The sequence below is a fragment of the Syzygium oleosum genome, unplaced genomic scaffold, assembly GCF_021117445.2.
Source record: "Syzygium oleosum isolate NSW1041296 unplaced genomic scaffold, Sole_v2.1 Sole_v2.34, whole genome shotgun sequence".
Lineage (NCBI taxonomy): Eukaryota > Viridiplantae > Streptophyta > Magnoliopsida > Myrtales > Myrtaceae > Syzygium > Syzygium oleosum.
The window spans coordinates 1,341,006-1,364,682 of record NW_026607518.1 but is presented as its reverse complement, the minus strand read 5'-3'; the positions used below and the strand labels follow the sequence as shown (position 1 = coordinate 1,364,682).

Sequence of the window (23,677 nt, the reverse complement as noted above, 5' to 3'; positions counted from 1 at the left end):
ATTCTCGGTTCAAACTCTTTTTAATCTCTCTCGCTATCGCTCTCTCTCTGAACACACATTCTACTCTCTGAAACTTTAAAGATCTCCGAACACACGATTTACCCTAAACGATCTCATCTTTCTCTTCCAAAACCCAAAAATTTCTTCAATGGTGCCGAAATTGACCACTAAATCAAAGAAATGAATCAAGGGTTCCAGACGATCGAAATGAATCACGAGAATGTTCACCAGGGCAGAAAAAGATGGAGAACCAGAGAAGATCAATATCTCTAACACGGGCTCTGACAGGGAGTCATCTGAAGGTAATCAATCTCCAAGAATCCCTGTTCACCAACGTGATTGTTTTGTTATGGCAAGACAACTGATAAAAACCATCAAAGTACTTCGAGAAAATTGGAGTGACCAGAGTACTGTGAATGCGGTGCGTAAAACGTTATGTTTTCTATATGAACGTGAAGTTGTAGAGGAATATTGATAACTCTATAAAAATAGAGTTATTTTATCTACTCTAGGCAATAAATAATGCAATATTTGTTAGAATATATCTGGATTTCCTTTTATTTACTTAATTTTTCCTTGTTTATGCAGAATATTGAGATATGGAGAAAATAAGGAAAATATGGCAAAAAGAAGGAAAGGAATATGCAACCCAGAGAAGAGTTAGAAGGTGGATATCACATTGGGAATTCTGCGATTTATTCCCTAATTTTATACGAAAAAGAAGCAATTGCCTTGTGAGAGGAGTCTTGGATGTTATCATATAAATATGATAATTTGGGGGAACATGGAGTTTTTTTATATCGTTTTTGTTTTCAGTGTTCTGAGAGTTTTTCAAGTATTTTGAAGAGAAGACAAAAGTGGTGACAGAATTCTTGTTCTTTGATTCAAGATGTTTGGTTTAATTTATATTTTCGTTTTTTCTTCTATTATGTTCTAATTTTCTTTGTTAGAGCTACGATGTAGCCTAACCATGATGATATGAATTTCATGCTTTTTATACTTTACAAGTAATTTCATTCATGTGAGTTATATATTATTGTGCTTAATGCGTTTAGGTGACTGGCCACCACTTGAATGATCCGATGTGCATGTTTGAGACTGAGAAGTGATAATATGCAATTGCTCCTTATAATATATAACCATGATTTAAATGTGGATAGAAATATACCATGTTATTTGTGTAGCTTTCGGTGATAAGGTGGTCCAAAAGATTCATTGTAAACCGGGAATATTCACAGATTTTAATGCGCTTATGTTTATTTAAATTCACATAGAAATATAGTGAATTGATAAACTGAGTTGGTTTGTTATACCTAGAGATAGGATAGTAAATAGACTAGGAAATTCCGCTATCACATGTTTGATATTGTTCTTGTATGCATAATGATCCGAAATTCATATCTAGTGGTTATGGTGAAATCGGATGCTCTAACATATTTTACCTGATTGATTATCTGCCTTTAGTTAAAAAAATTTCGTTTTTAAAAATTGTCAATTTTTTATTTGTTCTCAATTATATTTTGATCGGTTAGATAAATTTTAGAATTAGTCCATTTTTAATATTTAATTGGTTTATTATCATCAATCTCTGTGGGACGATACTCTTCTCATCATTATATTACTTGTTCAACACGTTCGTTGACACATGCAGAATTTTACGAACAAGTTTTTGGCGCCGTTGCCGGGGATTGATTTGATAATTATCAATTACTATTAATACCGAGCAATTCTTGGTTTAGCCTAACATTATTTTTTTATTTTTTTATTTTAATTTTATTAGTTTGATTTTACAGAAAAAAAAAAGAAGAAAGAGGAATTCGACTCTGTACAAAAATTGGGTGCAATATTGCATGACTCGAAGCCAACAGGGAGAACTTGAGAAGTTTGATCCTGAAATTGAGTGCACTTTTCTAAGGCGACGACGAGAGCAAAACAACAACACCATGGCTGAAAACCAACAGGGAGAAGAAAATCCAAGGAGGACTTTGAAGGATTATGCTGCACCTACGGTTCAAGGATCAACATCAAGCATTAGGAGGCCAACCATACAAGCTAACAATTTCAAAATTAAGCCTTCCCTAATTCAGATGCTTCAAAACGCAGTCCAATTCAGTTGATTGTCGAATGATGATCCTAATATCCATTTAGATGCTTTTCTTGAAATTTGTGACACTATAAAATATAATGGCGTTACTGATGATGCCATTAGATTGAGATTATTCCCTTTTTCCTTGCGTGATAAAGCTAAGGCGTGGTTAACTTCTCTTCCTACAGGATCTATCACGACTTGGAATGACATGGCTCAAAAATTCCTTAGTAAGTACTTTCCTCCTGCTAAGTCTGCCAAGATGCGTAACGATATTACTTCTTTTGTACAGATGGATGGTGAATCTCTGTACGAAGCTTGGGAGAGGTTTAAAGAACTACTAAGGCATTGTCCGCATCATGGCATACCAGTTTGGATGCAAGTGCATACATTCTATAATGGAGTGATGCCGAATTTGAGGTCTACCATTGATGCCGCAGCTGGAGGGACGTTGAACAATAAATCGCCCGAGAAAGCCTTTGATCTTTTGGAGGAGATGGCGGCTAATAGCTACCAATGGCCGATTGAGAGGCTATCTGCTAGAAAGTCGAGTGGAATTCATGAAGTCGGTGTCAATACTACCATTGCCGCAGAGTTTGTTGCTTTAAACAAAAAGATCGACTTAGTGTTGAAGATTCAAGGCCCGACTTGTGAATTTTGCAATGGAAGCCATGCTAGCACCGAATGTCAGGTAGGTAATCCTTTCACACATCCTCCTGAAAATACTAACTTTGTTGGAAATTTTAGCAGGCCTCCCCAGAACAATCCATATTCAAACACCTATAATCTTGGATGGCGAAACCACCCGAATTTCTCCTGGAGCAACCAAAATCAGCAAGGGCCGAGACCACCACCACCATCATTTAGGCCGCCTGAGGAGAAACAACACAATCACCTTGAGGAGATGGTTACTAAGCTAGCTCAAACAACTCAAGACTTCATTAAAAGTGCTGATGTGAGGTTCCAAAATCGGGAGGCATCCATTCGAAATTTGGAGAAGCGGGTTGGCCGATTAGCTAACCATTTGTCCGAAAGACCGTATGGTACCCTTCCGAGCAACACTGAGAAGAATCCAGTTGAGAATGCAAAAGCAATCACCTTGAGGAGTGGAAAAGAAGTTAGCAGAAATTTGTCTAATGAAGCAGCAAGAAAGAAGAAAGAAATCGAACCACCCGGAGCCGACGCACCCGAAATTGAACCCTCCAAAGCTGATCCACCTCGAAGGAAGTTATTTTCGGACAATCCAAAGCCATATGTGCCGCCAGTTCCATACCCGGAAAGACTTCAGCAACACAAAATAGATAAGCAGTTCTCTAAATTCCTTGATGTTTTTAAGAAATTGCACATTAATATTCCTTTTGCAGATGCCTTAGCCCAGATGCCTAGTTATACGAAATTTTTGAAGGAAATTTTGGCAAACAAACGGAAATTGGAAGATTATAAGACTGTGAAGTTTAATGAGGAATGTTCAGCTATTTTGCAGAATAAGTTACCACAAAAGTTGAAAGATCCAGGGAGTTTTACTATTCCTTGTACTATTGGTAATTCTTATTTTGATAAGGCATTGTGTGATTTAGGTGCAAGTATTAATCTAATGCCTTATTCTGTTTTTAGGAAATTAGGTTTGGGGGAAGCAAAAGCTACCACCGTATCTCTTCAGTTAGCCGATCGATCGATCAAATACCCAAGAGGCATAGTGGAGGATGTTCTAGTTAAGGTTGACAAGTTTATTTTTCCTGCAGATTTCATTGTCTTGGAGATGGAGGAGGATTTCGAGGTCCCGATCATCCTAGGCCGACCTTTTCTAGCAACAGGAAGAGCTCTAATTGATGTGCAACAAGGAAAATTAATTCTTAGAGTTCAAGATGACCGAGTCACCTTTGATGTGTTCAAAGCCATGAAATATCCTGCTGAGCCGAATGAATGTTTGAGAGTCGATGCAGTTGATAGGCTTGTGGAATCAATTTTTAGTAAAGCCACAATTGAAGACTCGTTGGAGGCATGCTTGGTTTGGCCAAGCAAAGAAGAAGCCAAAGCTATAGTGGTCGAGCAGTACACGAAATTTTTGGAAGCAAATCCACCTCTTCTGAGATTTAGACCACCGAAATTCGAAGAATTGGGATCGAATTTGAAGAAACCGAAACCCTCTATTGAAGAACCACCAATTCTAGAACTTAAATCTTTACCATCTCATCTTAAATATGCTTTTCTTGATGGAGTATCCTCTCTTCCAGTAATTATTTCTTCTTCTTTGACAGGTGTGATGGAGGAAAAGTTACTCCGAGTCCTGAGAGATCATAAAGGAGCAATAGGATGGACCATTACAGATGTTAAAGGAATAAGCCCCTCGATATGCATGCATAAAATATTGATGGAAGAGCAATTCAAACCGATCATCCAACCCCAAAGGAGGCTCAATCCAAAAATGCAGGAGGTGGTGAAGGCTGAGGTAATTAAGCTACTTGATGCAGGGATCATCTATCCTATCTCTGACAGTGCTTGGGTAAGTCCTGTGCAAGTTGTTCCAAAAAAAGGAGGTATGACTGTTCAACCTAATGATGATAATGAATTGATTCCTACTAGAACAGTTACTGGATGGCGTGTTTGCATGGATTATAGAAAATTGAATGATGCCACCCGTAAATATCACTTTCCTTTGCCTTTTATTGATCAATTATTGGAGAGACTTGCAGGGCATGAGTTTTACTGCTTTATAGATGGATATTCTGGTTATAATCAAATCCCTATTGCACCTGAGGATCAAGAAAAAACTATTTTTACTTGTCCCTATGGCACTTTTGCCTATAGGAGGATGCCTTTTGGTCTTTGTAATGCGCCTGCTACTTTTCAAAGATGCATGATGGCTATTTTTTCTGACATGATGGAAAAATATATTGAGATATTTATGGATGATTTTTCTGTTTTTGGCTCATCTTTTGATTCATGCTTGAATAATTTAGCTTTGGTGTTACAAAGATGTGAGGAGACTAACCTTGTCTTGAATTGGGAGAAGTGTCACTTTATGGTGCAGGAAGGGATTGTGCTAGGCCATAAGATCTCTATAAGAGGAATTGAGGTGGACCGAGCTAAGATTGAAGTTATTTCAAAACTGCCGCCTCCTACCTCTGTGAGGCTTGTTCGAGGATTTTTGGGACATGCAAGATTTTATAGGTGTTTCATTAAAGATTTTTCTAAGATTGCTAGACCCCTTTCTAAATTGTTGGAAAAAGATTCTAAATTTGACTTCTCTGATGATTGTTTGCAGGCATTCAACACATTGAAGGAGAAGTTAATTTCGGCCCCTATCATGACTGTGCCTACTTGCGATTTGCCTTTCGAGTTGATGTGTGACGCTAGTGACTCGGCTGTTGGAGCCGTACTTGGACAAAGAAAGAATGGAATTTTTCAAACCATATACTATGCAAGTCGCACCCTATCTGGAGCTCAATTGAATTATGCTACAACTGAAAAGGAGCTTTTGGCGGTAGTGTTTGCTTTTGATAAATTTCGCTCTTATTTGATTGGTTCCAAGGTCATTGTTTACACTAACCACTCTGCTCTTAAGTATTTGCTTGAAAAGAAAGATTCAAAACCTAGGTTGATTAGGTGGATCTTACTGCTGCAAGAGTTTGACTTGGAAATCAAAGACAAGAAAGGGAAAGAAAACTTAGTGGCCGACCATCTCTCTAGCTTGCCGAATGCCCCTGTGGAAGAAAGACCAATCCTAGATGAATTTCCTGATGAGGCACTTTTCTCTGTCAAAACCGAAACCCCTTGTTATGCTGATTATGTTAATTTCTTGGTAAGTAAGGTTCTCCCTTCTGAATTGCCTTATCAACAAAGGAAGAAATTCTTTTCTGATGTTAAACACCATTTTTGGGAGGATCCTTTCTTGTTTAAGGTATGTGCTGATCAAGTTATTAGGCGATGTGTTCCCAATGAAGAAATACCTAATTCTTTTTCATTGCCATGATGGACAGGCAGGTGGTCACTTCGGTGCCTCCAAGACTGCAGCTAAGGTTTTACAATCTGGATTTTACTGGCCCACACTTTTTAAAGATGCTTACTCCTTTGTAGCTTCATGTGACCGGTGTCAGAGAACTGGAAATATTTCTAGAAAAAATGAGATGCCTTTAAACAACATTATTGTGTGTGAATTATTTGATGTTTGGGGTATTGATTTCATGGGACCCTTTACATCTTCTTATGGTAATTTATACATTTTAGTGGCCGTGGAGTATGTGTCTAAGTGGGTAGAAGCTGTAGCATTGCCAAAAAATGATGTTAAGGCTGTTGTCAAATTCTTGAAGAAAAATATTTTTACGCGATTTGGCACTCCTAGGGCAATCATAAGTGATAGGGGGACACACTTTTGCAACAAACAGTTTGAAGCACTTTTGAGTAAGTATGGAGTCACACATAAGGTTGCAACCCCTTATCATCCTCAGACTAGTGGTCAAGTAGAGGTTTCAAATAGGGAAATCAAGAGAATTTTAGAAAAAACAGTGAATGCCTCTAGGAAAGATTGGTCAATGAAACTTGATGATGCACTTTGGGCCTATAGGACAGCATTCAAAACCCCAATTGGGATGTCTCCTTTTAGGCTAGTGTTTGGGAAGGCTTGTCATCTACCGGTGGAATTAGAGCACAAAGCATATTGGGCATTGAAATTTCTGAACTTTGACATGCAGTCTGCAGGTGAAAGAAGATTGTTGCAACTAAATGAATTGGAGGAATTTCGCAATGAGGCCTATGAAAATGCTAAGATGTACAAGGAGCGTACCAAAAGATGGCATGATAAACACATATTCAGAAGAGAGTTCGAAATTGGCCAAAAAGTTTTACTTTATAACTCTCGTCTTAAACTTTTTCCAGGAAAGTTACGTTCTCGATGGTCTGGTCCTTATACAGTCACACAGGTATTTCCATACGGAGCAGTTGAAGTTGCACATGACACCAAAGGCACATTTAAGGTGAACGGTCAACGTTTGAAGCCCTACTTCGAAGGTGGTTACAACAAGCATAAGACCACTATTAAACTTCATCCTCCAGAATAACGACATCTGAGATAGTTTGGCTGAAAACTATAAAGCAAGCGCTTCTTGAGAGGCAACCCAAGCATTTTTATTATGTTTCTTCATTAATTTTTACGTTCATTTTTTTTCAAAAAAAAAAACATGATTATTTTTTTTTTATCCAGGTTAATTTTCTTTCTTGAAGGATCACCTTTTTGGAGTTTAGTCATCAAGACCATCCATGGACACATCCGACAGCAAGGGAAGTTTTCTTGTTCCTATTTTTCTTTTGTTTCTTTTATATTTCACATTGAGGACAATGCTTCATTCAAGTTTGGGGGGAGACAAAATTTTTGCTCAAAATTTTTTTGCTAAATCTGAATTTGTTTTTTTTTTTTTTTTGCATTCCTTGTTGTGAATTTTTGCGATTCTTAGGAAAATTTAAATTTTGTTCAAACTTGCGAATGATATGTGAGTTAATTTTGATTCTGATGATGTCGATCCACTTACTGAGCACTAGAAGTCCTTAATTTTTTAGTAGTGTGTACATCTAGAGAACATTCACGTGAAGTATGTGCTTTTCTTGCGTCGCCTGCGAATCGATCGATTCAACGCGATTACATGATGATCGAGGGTCGATCACGAATCAGCTATGCTTGACCATGGCTTAGTCACAAACTAGGCCTTGGATCGTTTGTGAGAGATCATGGGTCGGCCACGGATCCAATCGTGCACTCTGTCAGTTCGACCATAGATCTAACCCTGTAGCTAGCCAGTTCCGACCCTGGACCCGGCCTTGCCCCTGTCAAGTTCCGACCACTAGACTTGGCCACACTGGTCAAGCTCGACCACGTCCGGCTATGCCCGGTCGCGAATTAGCCACGAACCTCGGTCCGAATAGGGTAGTCAATCGTAGATGAACACGAGAAACTCTCGCCTGATGATGTAGGTGCTTACATCAACTTCGCATGCTCATATAATGTTTCTTGGATGTTAGTCATTAAATGAAGATAGTGACTCATCAACTTAGGTGGCAAGAAACTTAGATGACCAGGAATTAGATGGCAACTTAGGCGGCAAGTTACCTTAGGCAATCAATGTGGGCATTTAATGAAGAAGATGAATCACCCTCTTAGGTGGCCAAGAAGAGATTTGGTAATAATGGCCATAAGATATGGCTTGGAGAACAAGTTAGGCTAAGTCATGATTATGTGGTGACTCATTAGCCAAGTGAACCAATAGGAAAAACACACCAAAGATCCTTAATCATTTTCTAGGACCTTAGGGGGCCACATTACCAAGATAGCCAAGCCACTCCAAGAAAGCTCATTGGACCACTTGTTAGGGCATTTAATGAGGGAAAGGCCTATAAATAAAGCACCACCCCCTTCATTCTCACCACCCTTGGCTCACTTCTTCTTCTTCTCATTTCCTCTTGCGCTCTCACTCCTTCTCGGCTTTGCTTGTTATTCACCTTTGTCGTTCGGCCACCACTCGGCCATTTGCCACCACTCCATCAAATTATAAGTGAAATTACTAACCCTTAGTTAGGGCAATATGCTATGTTATTGAATTTGGACGTGTGCTCACCCGTACTTTGTCGTATGTATCATGAGGAATGCTTTTGCATGGTTTGCTCATGTCTTGCATTCATGAGGATGAACACGCCCCGGGTCATGGGCGAGTCTCACTCCGTTATGGGAATCGGCGTTGAGGCGTGATGGTTTGGGCCTCACTTGGCATTGGATCGGCATTGAGGCATGTCAATTCAAGCCTCACTCGACTTTGGACCAACATCAATGCATGTCGGCTCAAGCCACGAGTCATGTGTCGCGCTCGATTTATCAGTTTAGCTGTGATATTATAGGCCATGACACACATACACACCTGTATGAGCACGCCTCCGAGCTTTATTTGCATTAGCCAAGAAACAAAGATAAGAATCCGGCTTGTGTGAATAGTTGTTGTGGGGTCACATAAAGGAAATAGCCGTTGCCAATGGATTTTGGGGACGTTGCCCGGAGGATTCCGGATGTCCAGCTTAAAGCTGGAAGCCTCTGAAAGTATTAGATGCCCGGTGGATTCCGGATGTCCAGCTTGAAGCTAGAAGCCCCTGAGAATATGGGATGCCCGGTGGATTTCGGATGCCTAGCCTGAGGCTGAAACCTAAAAGTATGGGAAGAACCATGTGAGACGGTTAATGAATGTGACATTCTGAAATCCGACCCACTTGGGATTTATGAAATGAATGGTTTATGGACGTGCTTGTAGTTAGATCTCGCCCGGAATTCATCACTCCTGGGATACTAACCGTTAAGGAAAGGCTAATTAGGGATTTAAATTCACGCGACCAAAGAAACTCGATCGTGAACCGACTTTCGACCATGAAAATTGTCGAGGTGACATTTTGAGCCAATGTAGGCCGATCCGAGGATAGTTAGGGATCAGTTCGCCATTGTCATACTAGTGGATCGCGGGTGATTCAGCTTGACCACGAAATTAATTGACGAATGACCCCAAACCAATTCCAAACGATCGCGCTCGTCGGAACTAGCAATCGATCCTCGCGATTAAGTGACAACCGAGGTCGTCATGATCCAAGTGAACTTAAACGCGGCTTGATTTAGTATCGACCACGGGTCATATAACAGTCTGAATTTTCAATCCTTTTTCCGGGATCTATGAAATGAATATTTGGCCAATGCACTTGTAGTGAAATCTCACCCGGAAATGCGCATTCTCGGGATGCTAACCTTAGGGGTAAGGCTATTACGGGATTGAGTTCGCACGACCAAAGAACTCGACCTTAGTTCGATTTTCGACCATATGGATTGACGAGGGAATGTTTTGAGCCAACCGAGACCGATCTATTTAATTGATCGTGTCCAAAGGGCACTAGTGACAGACCCTCGCAATTATATGACGATCGAGGTCGCCTTGGCTCGAGCAAACTTAAACGTGATTTGACTTAGTGTCGGTCATGGGTCGAGAGCGAGTAATCCTAATGAGCCACCCGTTAGCAAGAGATAAGCTAAAGTCGAGATTGTTCAATTTTAGTAATTTCTTGGAATTCGGGCCCGGGAATCGAGAATTTTGAAAGTGACAATTTTGAGCGGCCGATGACGTTTTTGGCTTGGCCAACCTTGGGGCCACCCATTTCTACAAAAAAATGGATTTCGGTCTGGGGCCGGAAAAAATTACGGTTTTGCCCCTGGGGACACTAATGTTGGATTTTGGGGTCATTTGAGGTTATTTTTCGAGGCTAGTGTCATTTTGGGGTGGCCACGTGCATTTAGAGTTGTTTCGGTCAAAAATTGGAATTTTGGCTCGGAAGTGAAAAATAATATTATTTTATTCCCAGGACTTTGCAGTCGATTTTCGAGGGCTTAAGAAGCTATTTTCACAATTCCGACGCCATATTTTGTTGGCCACACCCATATGGAACCCGTATGTGCGAAAATTGAAATTTCGCCCCGGGACCGGAAAAATGACGATTTTGCCCCTGGGCCCGTTTCAGTTCCGAATTTTGGGAAATTATTTGGGATTATTATTATTGGTTTTTTTTCAGCTGCATTATTGGGCCTTGGACAATTTTGCCCCTCAATTATTGGATTGGGTTAAACCTAGACCGTCGGATCAAGGGTAAAATGGTCAAAGTGCGTAGGATCGCGACACGTGGCACTTGGGGCTGTCATATTTGACCAGCTGACTCTCTCTCTCTCTCTCCTCCCAGCCCCATTCGGCCAGACCACCCACAGCAGCCCCTTCCCCACGTTTTCCTCCCCCTCCTTTCTTCCTTCATTCTCTTCCTTAGCCATTTCCTCCCATTGCTGCTGCTGCTGCTGTTCCGCCCGTTTCAGCCACCCATTCAGCCCGTTCGTCTCGTCTTTCTTAGGTAAGTGACCTCCCCAAATGTCGCCTAGGACCTCGGGTATTGTTAGGCTTGTTTAGGGCTCGGTTTAGGGTGAGTTTAGTGGCTGGTTTGCTCGGTGGTGTGTGTTGGCTGATTTCCAGTTAGGTTGCTGCTGCGTTGCTGGTTTTGTTATTTTTACTGTGACTTGTGTGGCCCGAATTTGAGGAATATTTCTTCATGAAAGTTGTTCCCAATATCTTGAGTTATAACATATTTTAATTTGGGAATTTTTGGAAATCATTTGATGCCATTCGGAAGTCCATCTTTGGACCAAAATAAAACTGCCCGATTTACTGTCAACCCGACCTTCGGGTCTGTTCGAATTTTTATAAATTTTTCCAGGCCTATGTTCAAAATACTTCCTTCGCGGAAATTGTTGGGGACATTTGTGGCTATAATATATAAAAATTTCAAGATTTTCCAAAATAATTTGGGTACCAAATGAGTTGTATTTTGATGGCCTGAGGGGCTGTCTGAGCGAACCGGATTTCATCTGATTTTGAGTGTTAAAACGAGGTGTTTACAGTTAGAAATGGGTTTCGAGTTCTTCACGGAAAATGTTCATTGAGATGTTTTGTACAACATATTCAAATTTCATAATTTTTGGAGTTGGTTTACTATTTATTTCAAATAGATTTCTGTCACTGCGCAACTGCCCAGTTTGGACCCGGTTTAGGCGATTTTGTGACTGTTTTAGGGGCTGTTCGGGACTGATTTGAGTGACTGATTATTTGGTGGTTGCGGACTGATTAGGTGAAGAATTTTGAGGTTTAGGGAGCTTGGATTAGTGCTGTGATGTTGATGTTTGATTGAAATTAATTTGTGCGATTAATTATTGGGATTGTGCCTTGAATGGGAATTTGTGCGTGATTGTGCGATTTGTGGTAGTTGGCTGATTTGGGATTGTGTTTCGGGTTGTGTATGTGTGGTCGTATATGTCACGTGTGTGGCTGTGAGGTGTGATGGTGTGGCAGTGCGATTGCGCAATATGTTCGCGTGCCAAGAATGTGTGATTGTGCTTTGGCATCGCGTGTTATATGTGTATGATTGTGTGGTGTGCTTGTGTGGTGAGACTGTATATTTGCGAAGTGTATGTGAATTGTGAAATGTGCGTGAAATGTGAAATTGTGTTTGGGCCCTGCGGTTGTTGGCTGTGTGTAAGTGTGGTTTGAGTGGAACGAGGATACGGAAATGTAGGATTGGTTGGAAAAGTGGATCCGTCCTGAGGCGTGTACGTTTACGCGGGACAATGCCGTCCCTGACGAGGTGACGATGCCCGGCCCGACGGGGTGTCGATGCCTGACGAGGTCAGAAGACCGTTGGCCTGATGCGTTTTACGCGGGCACGGTAATTAAGGAAAGGGAGAGGTAGGATTCCGTCCTGAGGCGTGTTCGTTTACGCGGGACGATGCCGTCCCTGACAAGGTGATGATGCCCGGCCCGACGGGGTGACAATGCCTGACGAGGTCAGAAGACTGTTGGCCTGATGCGTTTTACGCGGGCGCGGTAGTGGTGGAAGAGTTGAGAATGAGCGGGAATTGGCTTGAGGTGCGAGGATTGAGAAAGTGACGCATGGTGTGAGTTAGTGTGCGAGTATGTTTGTATCGCGTGATGTGATGCTTAATTATGGGGTAGAAACTGCTAGGCACGGTATGGGACGTGCCCAAGTGGTTTCTGTCTTATAATTAAGGCACGCGCGTCTGTGATTCTGTGCTGTGATGTGTTGGTTGTGTTATTGTCTAACGTGCAGGAACGTGCGTGATGGATTCCAGGTAGGGTCGCATGTGATTGTTAGTTTGGCCGATCGTTGTGTGTTATGTGTGTTTTCGTCTGGCGGTACGTGAGTGCCTACGTGGGGTTTGGGGTTGTACACTTATTGAGATTCGTCTCACGGTTGTATAACCGCCACTTTCAGACCCCCGGCCCTAAACCCGGGAAGTGCGCCTTTTCTTTTTGGAAGTCCGGGGAGCTGCTTTTGGTGCCCAGTGGAGTTGCAGGTGAGTGTCCGGAGGCTCAGACCCGAAGATTCAGAAGCAGACTGGAGGAGGGCGATCCTTAGGTTTTTCCCTAAGGTTTTAGGGGTTGTGTAAATCGGGTTGACCCATAGGGAAGTTAAGTTAACCAGACCTTGATCTTTTGTTAAAACGGTGGTGGAGGATGTACGTCTGTATTTATGTCTATAATATGATGTTTGTATATTTGGTGCTGTATGAGGATGTTGTTATTTGTCTGTTCTGTTGTTCTACCCCGTTGTCGTCATCTTTTTGTCCGGGGTTTTTATATTCGCTTCCGCATGTGGCTCTGATGTTTGGGTTGGGTCGGCGACGTTCCTGGGACGTCGCATCATTTCGACCGGAGCAGGGGATGTCGCGAGCTCGTAGGGGTTCGGGACGTGACATCTCCGTTTTGAATTGGTATCAGAGCAAGGATAGCTCGATATCGATAAGGTCGAGACCTGGAGTGATAAGGAGCGACGACTTTAGGGTAGCCAGTTAGGGAGCCCTTTGTAGATGCGTGTTTATATTGTTTGTATGTGTTTTGTGAGTATGCGCCTGTGATTGCTGAGTGGGTTATTGTGGTTATATTGTTGGGTGAGACGAAGGTGCGGCAGGACTCGAGGTGAGTATGAGAACCCTGTTGAGTGTTTGGTAGTGTTGATTTGATGTCGGGTGATCGGTTTGATGGTGGGTTGCTGGTTGTCGAGTGCTGGTTGTCAAGATTGATGCCTAGGGCTTGGATTAGTATAGTCGGCCTAGGTCCCTAATACCCGTGTGGACTTACAGCAGGTAGGAGAATAGTAGGAAGCTGATACAATGAGCAGCCAAGGAAGAGGTGCAGGAAGAGGAATAGGAAGAGGTACAAGAAGGGGTTAAGGAAGAGGAGTACGGGGTCGAGGTCGTGCTCGAGCTAGAGCTGTAGAGGATATGTTGGGGGCATGTATATTGGATTTTAGGGGCAAATGGGAAGGAACCAGTTTTAAGGATTAAGGCGGTCCCGTTGGTCTAAGTCGTGTGGGAATATTTGGGAGAAAGGAATAATGAGACGTCATCACCCCCATCTGTTTGGACAGCAGGTATAGTTGTAAATTTCGAGGACGAAATTTTTATTAGGGGGAAAGAATTGTAACAGTCTGAATTTTCGATCCTTTTGCTGGGATTTATGAAATGAATATTTTGGCCAATGCACTTGTAGTGAAATCTCACCCGGAAATGCGCATTCTCGGGATGCTAACCTTAGGGGTAAGGCTATTACGGGATTGAGTTCGCACGACCAAAGAACTCGACCTTAGTTCGATTTTTGACCATATGGATTGACGAGGGAATGTTTTGAGCCAACCGAGACCGATCTATTTAATTGATCGTGTCCAAAGGGCACTAGTGACAGACCCTCGCAATTATATGACGATCGAGGTCGCCTTGGCTCGAGCAAACTTAAACGTGATTTGACTTAGTGTCGGTCATGGGTCAAGAGCGAGTAATCCTAATGAGCCACCCGTTAGCAAGAGATAAGCTAAAGTCGCGATTGTTCAATTTTAGTAATTTCTTGGAATTCAGGCCCGGGAATCGAGAATTTTGAAAGTGACAATTTTGAGCAGCCGATGACGTTTTTGGCTTGGCCAACCTTGGGGCCACCAATTTCTGCAAAAAAATGGATTTCGGTCCGGGGTCGGAAAAAATTACGGTTTTGCCCCTGGGGACACTAATGTTGGATTTTGGGGTCATTTGAGGTTATTTTTCGAGGCTAGTGTCATTTTGGGGTGGCCACGTGCATTTAGAGTTGTTTCGGTCAAAAATTGGAATTTTGGCTCGGAAGTGAAAAATAATATTATTTTATTCCCAGGACTTTGCAGTCGATTTTCGAGGGCTTAAGAAGCTATTTTCACGATTCCGACGCCATATTTTGTTGGCCACACACATATGGAACCCGTATGTGCGAAAATTGAAATTTCGCCCCGGGACCGGAAAAATGACGATTTTGCCCCTGGGCCCGTTTCAGTTCCGAATTTTGGGAAATTATTTGGGATTATTATTATTGGTTTTTTTTCAGCTGCATTATTGGGCCTTGGACAATTTTGCCCCTCAATTATTGGATTGGGTTAAACCTAGACCGTCGGATCAAGGGTAAAATGGTCAAAGTGCGTAGGATCGCGACACGTGGCACTTGGGGCTGTCATATTTGACCAGCTGACTCTCTCTCTCTCTCTCCTCCCAGCCCCATTCGGCCAGACCACCCACAGCAGCCCCTTCCCCACGTTTTCCTCCCCCTCCTTTCTTCCTTCATTCTCTTCCTTAGCCATTTCCTCCCATTGCTTTGCTTCTTCTTTGTTCGCCCGTTTCAGCCACCCATTCAGCCCGTTCGTCTCGTCTTTCTTAGGTAAGTGACCTCCCCAAATGTCGCTTAGGACCTCGGGTATTGTTAGGCTTGTTTAGGGCTCGGTTTAGGGTGAGTTTAGTGGCTGGTTTGCTCGGTGGTGTGTGTTGGCTGATTTCCAGTTAGGTTGCTGCTGCGTCGCTGGCTTTTTTTATTTTTACTGTGACTTGTGTGGCCCGAATTTGAGGAAGGTTTCTTCATGAAAGTTGTTCCCAATATCTTAAGTTATAACATATTTTAATTTGGGAATTTTTGGAAATCATTTGATGCCATTCGGAAGTCCATCTTTGGACCAAAATAAAACTGCCCGATTTACTATTCACCCGACCTTCGAGTCTGTTCGAATTTTTAGAAATTTTTCCAGGCCTATTTTCAAAATACTTCCTTCACAGAAATTGTTGGGGATATTTGTGGATATAACATATAAAAAATTCAAGATTTTCCAAAATGATTTGGGTACCAAATGAGTTGTATTTTGATGGCCTGAGGGGCTGTCTGAGCGAACCGGATTTCATCTGATTTTGAGTGTTAAAACGAGGTGTTTACAGTTAGATATGGGTTTCGAGTTCTTCACGGAAAATGTTCATTGAGATATTTTGTACAACATATTCAAATTTCATAATTTTTGGAGTTGGTTTACTATTTATTTCAAATAGATTTCTGTCACTGCGCAACTGCCCAGTTTGGACTCGGTTTAGGCGATTTTGTGACTGTTTTAGGGGCTGTTCGGGACTGATTTGAGTGACTGATTATTTTGTGGTTGCGGACTGATTAGGCGAAGAATTTTGAGGTTTAGGGAGCTTGGATTAGGGCTGTGATGTTGAGGTTTGATTGGAATTAATTTGTGCGATTAATTATTGGGTATGTGCCTTGAATGGGAATTTGTGCGTGATTGTGCGATTTGTGGTAGTTGGCTGATTTGGGATTGTGTTTCGGGTTGTGTACGTGTGGTCGTATATGTCACGTGTGTGGCTGTGAGGTGTGATGGTGTGGTAGTGCGATTGCGCAATATGTTCGTGTGCCAAGAATGTGTGATTGTACTTTGGCATCGCGTTTTATTGTCTAACGTGCAGGAACGTGCGTGATGGATTCCAGGTAGGATCGCATGTGATTGTTAGTTTGGCCGATCGTTGTGTGTTATGTGTGTTTTCGTCTGGCGGTACGTGAGTGCCTACGTGGGGTTTGGGGTTGTACACTTATTGAGATTCGTCTCACGGTTGTATAACCGCCACTTTCAGACCCCCGGCCCTAAACCCGGGAAGTGCGCCTTTTCTTTTTGGAAGTCCGGGGAGCTGCTGTTGGTGCCCAGTGGAGTTGCAGGTGAGTGTCTGGAGGCTCAGACCCGAAGATTCAGAAGCAAACTGGAGGAGGGCGATCCTTAGGTTTTTCCCTAGGGTTTTAGGGGTTGTGTAAATCGGGTTGACCCATAGGGAAGTTAAGTTAACCAGACCTTGATCTTTTGTTAAAACGGTGGTGGAGGATGTTCGTCTGTATTTATGTCTGTAATATGATGTTTGTATATTTGGTGCTGTATGAGGATGTTGTTATTTGTCTGTTCTGTTGTTCTACCCCGTTGTCGTCATCTTTTTGTCCGGGATTTTTATATTCGCTTCCGCATGTGGCTCTGATGTTTGGGTTGGGTCGGCGACGTTCCTAGGACGTCGCATCATTTCGACCAGAGCAGGGGATGTCGCGAGCTCGTAGGGGTTCGGGGCGTGACAGGTCAAATGTGCGAGTTTCCCCAAAAACCACCTATTAGTTCGAGATATGTTCAAGTTACGTTAATTAAATTTGGTCCTTAATTAACGATCAAGATTGGTCCTCAGAAATTATAAATGTTACGACAGGATAGTTGGACGACGTTATTATTGGCTTAGTCGGCCCTAGAATTGTCCGAATCCTTCAGAAAAATCGAATTTCAGCGAGAAGTGAAAAATGACCGTTTTACCCCTGAGACTTTGTTAAGGCCAAGTATAAAGTGAAAGGGGCATTTTGGTCATTTCACACTAGCTTTAGATATAGAAATTTTTGGACAATTTTGACCTTGAAAATTTTGTGAAATTTCAATTTTGCCCCTGGATATTTTTGGCAAGGATTGATCTTGGCCGTTAATCTTAGGATAAGATTGAATCGTGGTCGTTGATTTGGAAATAGAGAGGAGGGTAGGATGGTCTTTTCCTAGGGGGCTAGACACCAATTATTGGTGTCATTATCCTTATTTCTTCTCATTTCTCTCTCTCCCCCTCATTCTCTCTCTCTCTCTCATTTTCTCTCATGCCATGTTCCCCTCTCCCTCTCCTCTTGGCCGTGAGCTCCCCTCCCCCTCTCCCTCATGTGAGTTGGCCAATCGTCATCCGTTCATCGTCGTTTCATCAAACCGTCGCTCGCCTTTTTGCTGTGTCACAACACCACCGCCTCGCCATCTCTCTCCCCTGTTTTTTCCCCACTGAAACACCACCAGCCCCATCTCAGCCCCTGTTCAGCCACGGAAAACCAGCAGCCAGTCGTCGCCGATTGCCGCCGCTCGTGGACGCCGGTGAGTCGCCGGTATCCCTTTTTGTGAGACACTGCTGCCGCTGCTGCTTGCCCTCTATCCAGCCACCGTTGAGGCCTCAATTTCGCGTAGGAATCACAAGTAAGTGATATCCTAACCCTTGCCTAGGATAACAGGTATTTTCGGGTTAGTTCGGGGCTGTTTTAGCGAGTTTTAGGGGTTAATCGTGGACTAATGGTTGGATTGATTTGGCTGAGTGGTTTGGATGGAATTGTGATAGTTTTTTAGGTGGAATTGAGGTTAGAATGAATTGGTTAGGTAATCGGAATGATTCCGGGTGATTATTGTGGCTTATTGCGTGAAAAACGGGCCTAAATGTGCCGTTATGGTGATTTTCTATGGTGGCCGGATTACTGTTCATTCAGTGGCCGAATCAGTGCATATTGGTGATTAAAATATAGTACGTGTTCATTTGGGGGTTGTCGGTAGGAGTACGACGCCCGTGAATGGTGAAATTCGGCTTAAAATGCAAAAACTTGAGTTGGTTGTGCACGTGCGAATTGAATTGGATTGGCTGGGTTGTGAATGGAATTGTGATGTTTTGGGGCTGATTTAATGCTGAATTGAAGGCTGGAAATTGTGACTCGTAATGATGAGCAATATGGTCCGATTCGGGGACTAAAAGGGTCGATTGATGTGTGTGGTGTCGTGGCTGGTTGTGATGCTTATTATGCCTTGAAATAGACCTGGAAATGCTGAATTTATGCTCATGATATTGGCTGTGATTGTGGGCTCGATGGCGGCCTTGTATGCTCGTTGGATTGTGAATTGATTGATTGAAAAAATGGACCGTTATATGCGCGCATGGGCTGAATTGAATTGACTGGCAATTGGCCATGAATGGGTGTTAATTGAGCTTGTGAAATGAGTGTGGTTTGGTTCGTGCATGGGCCGAACTTGATCGGCTAGTATATTGACATGTTGGCGTGTAGATCGAGCGAGCGAAAAGAATGAGAAAGTGTGTGTGATGTTGTATGTGTGGTCATGAAACTCCCTGAGGCAGTACCATTACGCAGGGAATTGTGCCGTCCTGAGGCGGTACCATAACGCGGGACGATGCCTGGTATTATTGGACGACGGCCAACCTGAGGCGGTACCAAACGCGGGTTGTGCCGTAAGTGGTGGATGTTGAGCCTGAGGCGGTACCATTACACGAGTAAGATACATAGCCTGAGGCGATACCACTACACAGGCTAAGAAGTGTTGTGAATATGATTTGGCCGCAATGAACCTGAGGCGGTACTATTACGCAGGTCACTGGCGAGTCGAGTGAAAAATATGAGATGGTCGCAGTTAACTTGAGGCGGTACTATTACGCGGGTCACTGGCGAGTAGAGTGAAAAATATGAGATTGTCGTAGTGAACCTGAGGCGGTACTATTACGCGGGTCACTGGCGAGTTGAGTGGAAAATATGAAATGTTCACAGTGAACCTGAGGCGGTACCATTACTAGGGTCACTAGCGAGCTGAGTGAAATGTATTTGGAATATGCATGCGATTGGAAATTATATATTTGAGACTAACCTGTAGATGATGCGTATCAAAAGCCCAGGTAAGTGCAATTGTGTGCTTGTGATGTGCTTATTGAGTGTTATGGTGTTCAAACTTGTCTGGAGGTACGTGTTAGGCTAGATGGGGTTTAGGATGTTACTTGCTGAGACGTGTTCTCATGGTTATTTCAACCAAACAATTTCAAAACCCCGGCCCGAACCATGAATCTTCTACCGCCGCCGCCTCAACGTTTTGGATTATCGATGCACACCGACCATAATGCGGTAGAGTACCCGACTAAGATCGAGGTTGATTCGGAGTCCTCAGAGGAGTAGATGGCTCAGAGGGATTCAGACTCGAGTTCTGGGGAGTCGGACTCGGAGTGGACGCCATCCAGGGGGCGTAGGAGCTAGTCTTAGGGGTAGAATGAAGGTTTGCAGTGTCCCATTTTTGGAGTTAGGGTACCCAGGCTACTGATCTTTTTTATATCGATGGTGTATAGTTTAGAAGTTCGGTGTGCATGTAAATTATGTGGTTTGTATATGGTGGATATTGTATAAGTTTGAATGGATAATGGATGTTTATTCTCCCTTTTACCCCTAGTCAATATTGTCTGGGTGTTTATGGCTTTTGCTGGTGCTTTGTTTCTCTGATCTGTTGATTTAGGTCGGCGGCGTTTCCTGGGACATCGTACTAATTTGACCAAAGAGGGATGCCACGAGCTCGATGGAGTTCGGGGCATGACATCCCTGTTGATTTGGTATCAAAGCAATGACAGCTCGATCTAAGTTGGTCGAAGCCTGGAGTGATAAGGAGCAGAGACCTTGGGGTAGTCATCTGGGGAGACCTTAGTGAGTCATAGAGTGGAATGAGCTACTTGTGCCTCTAGATTATTGTTGTGATTGCTAAATGAATTGAGTGTTATAACAATTGAATTGTAGGTGCGTCTGGATCTGAGGTACGTGCACGAAACCTATTGATTGTGATCTCGTGTTGTGGTGGTTGATTGCTAGCTAAGTGAATTATTGTGGTAATTCACTACCTAGGACCAGACTGGTATAGTTGGCCTAGGTCTCTAATTCCTTAGTGGAATTATAGCAAGTAGGTGAGTGATAGAAACCTGTAAGGATGAGCTTGAGAGGTTCGGGTACAAGGGGCCAATCAAGTTCTGAAGGCCAAGCAGCAATGGACCCGCGAGTGGATAGAGTCGTGAGAACACTTGAGGAAACTGGTAATCTTATGGGTAGGCAGGCTCAGGAGCGACCTGCCACTATAGCTCAGGCTGTTGAGGCCGCTGCAGCTGCTGCTAATAGCAATAATGAAAATCATGATTAAGGACAAGGAAATGCGAATAGACAGATGTATCAATTGGTTGAGCAGTTTTAAAGTTGAAGCCCCTTAAGTTTGATGGAAAAGGTGATCCTGAGTTTGCGTCACTTTCGGTAGAGGAATTGAAAAAAGACTTTTGAGGTATTGGGGTGTACAGATGAGGAAAAAGTGACGTTAGCAGTGTATCAATTGCAAGGAAATGTAAGTGATTGGTGGAAAGCCACCAGAGGAAGGATGTTCCCAGCTGGTGCCACCCAGACTTGGGCGATGTTTGTGGAAGTTTTTAATGGTAAATACTTTTCTAAGAGTGCCTGGGAGCAAAAGTTAGCTGAGTTTATGAGGCTTCGTCAGGGGTAGAGGACAGTAGATCAGTATGAGGCTGAATTTGCTCGATTGTCTAAGTTTGCCCCAAGGATGGTGGAGGACCCGTTGGATAGGGCTCGGAGGTTCCGAGACAGTTTGAAGTTGAACCTTCGCAGCCATATGATTTCGTTGAATTTGATCGGGCCCAAGCAATTGAGCGTGACTTAGCGGATAGGGATGCCGCTTCTGGGTCAAGATTTGCACCGGGAAGGGACAATTGCCACCTCGGGAAGAGGCCGATGGCGAGTAATCGACGTTTCGTCCCTCCTGCTAGAAGGAATGTCGGGAAATCGAACCATTTTCAGAATGGTCCATGTCAAGTGTGTAGGGAAAGACATGGAAGTGGACCTTGCCCTAACAGGGGCGGAGCATATTTTGGATGTGGCGAGTTTGGTCATCAGATAAGGTTTTGCCCTATATCAGAGCAATTTGTTAAATTGACTGGCATAAAACCACAGTTGCTTGATGTTATGTTGTGTGTTACAACTCCCTTGAATGATAAGGTGCTAATTTCGTTGGGGTGCCCGAATTGTAAGATCGTAATTGGTGATAGGGAAGAGAGAATTGATTTAGCGGTTTTAGCGATGTATGACTTTAATGTGATAGGGGGTATGGATTGGTTGACTAAGCAGATGGCTGTAATGGATTGTAGTAGCAGGGTGATCCAATTTAATCCTGTTGGACATATGGAATTCAAATTTGTGGGAAATCGAGAGGGAATCTCGATCCCATGGATTTTGTCGCTAGAAATGACTAAATTGTTGAACGAAGGGTGTCAAGGATTTCTAGCGGCTGTGATTGATTCGACGGCTGAGGAGCCGAGGCTAGAGGACATAGCCGTGGTGCGCGATTATCCCAATGTCTTTCCTCAGAAATTGCCGGGATTGCCGCTAGAAAGAGAAGTAAAGTTTGTAATCGAGTTGCCCCTGGGATTGAGCCAATCTCGAAGGCACCTTATAGAATGTCGTTGTCAGAGTTAAAGGAGTTAAAGGTGCAAATGCAAGAGTTATTGGACAAAGGATTTATTCATCCAAGTGCGTATCCAAGGGGAGCGCTAGTGTTGTTTGTAAGGAAGAAAGATGGGTCATTGAGGTTATGTATTGATTACCGGCAGTTGAATCAAGTGAAGATTAAGAATAAATATCCCCTGCCATGGATTGATGATTTGTTTGATCAGTTACAAGGGGTTTCGGTGTTTTCTAAAATTGATTTGAGAACGGGATATCATCAATTGAGAATTAAGAAAGAGGATATACCGAAGACGGCATTTAGGACGAGATATGGACATTATGAATTTACGGTAATGCCGTTCGGATTGACGAACGCCCCTGCTGCCTTTATGAACTTAATGAATCGGGTGTTTAGGGAATTCTTGGACCAATTTGTGATCGCTTTCATAGACGATATATTGGTGTACTCAAAGAGCTCGGAAGAGCACGAGTTACACTTGAGTAAAGTTTTACAGACTTTAAGGGAACACGCACTGTACGCTAAGTTTAACAAGTGCGAGTTTTGGCTCAATCGAGTAGCCTTTCTTGGACATGTGATCTCGGGGAATGGAATTTCAGTAGATCCGGTAAAGATTGAAGCCGTGATAAAGTGGCCGAGGCCGATGACGGTAACTGAGGTTCGAAGCTTCTTGGGTTTGGCAAGATACTATAGGCGTTTTGTGGAAGGATTTTCGGCGATAGCAATGCCATTGACCCGTCTGTTAAAGAAAGAAACGAAGTTTGAATGGACTGATAAGTGTGAAAGGAGTTTCTAGGAATTAAAGTATAGATTGACGATGGGGCCGGTATTGACTATTCCGTCAGGATTTAGAGGTTTCGAAATCTATAGTGATGCGTCGTTGAAAGGATTAGGATGTGTGCTGATGTAACATGGGCAAGTAGTAGCCTACACATCAAGACAGTTGAGACCGCATGAGTTGAACTACCCGGCGCATGATTTGGAATTAGCCGCAATAGTATTCGCCCTTGAGATTTGGCAACATTATTTATGCGAAGAGAAATTCCAGATATATACGGACCATCAAAGTCTGAAATATTTGTTTTCTCAAAAGGAGCTGAATATGAGACAGTGTCGGTGGATGGAATTACTTAAGGATTATGATTGTGATATTTTATATCACCCCGGAAAGGCCAACCGGGTAGCTGATGCATTGAGTCGGAAGTCTAGCATCGTACATTTGATGGTCAAGGAATGGACTTTATTGGAAGGAGTGCGAGACTCGGAGTTTAGATTCGAAGTAAGTTAAGTCTCGAGTTTGTTTGCCACTTTAAGAATTGAATCAGAAGTTCAGATTAAGATTAAGGCCTTACAGTCTACGGATCAAGAAATTCCAAAGATTCTGGATATGGATGCTCCTAAGAGAAAACCGGACATTCAAGTATCCGAAGACGAGATATTGAAGTTCCGTGGACGATTGTACGTGCCTGACGATGCAGAACTTAAGGAAGAAATTTTGTCGGAAGCGCATCGTAGTAATTATAGCATCCATCCCAGTAGTACGAAAATGTATCAGAATTTGAGACAGTACTATTGGTGGAATGGCAT

General features: G+C 42.9%; 1 non-coding gene and 1 pseudogene across 1 annotated transcript; one reads left to right on the top strand and one right to left on the bottom strand.

Annotated features, from left to right (window-relative positions):
* The first annotated feature begins 220 nt into the window (after positions 1-220).
* On the top strand, positions 221-7,143 carry LOC115692665 (uncharacterized; annotated as a pseudogene).
* Positions 2,346-2,452, bottom strand: LOC115692671 (small nucleolar RNA R71). Its single transcript, XR_004007133.1, has one exon. It is a non-coding gene; the product is annotated as a small nucleolar RNA R71 (small nucleolar RNA).
* Positions 7,144-23,677: the final 16,534 nt, after the last annotated feature.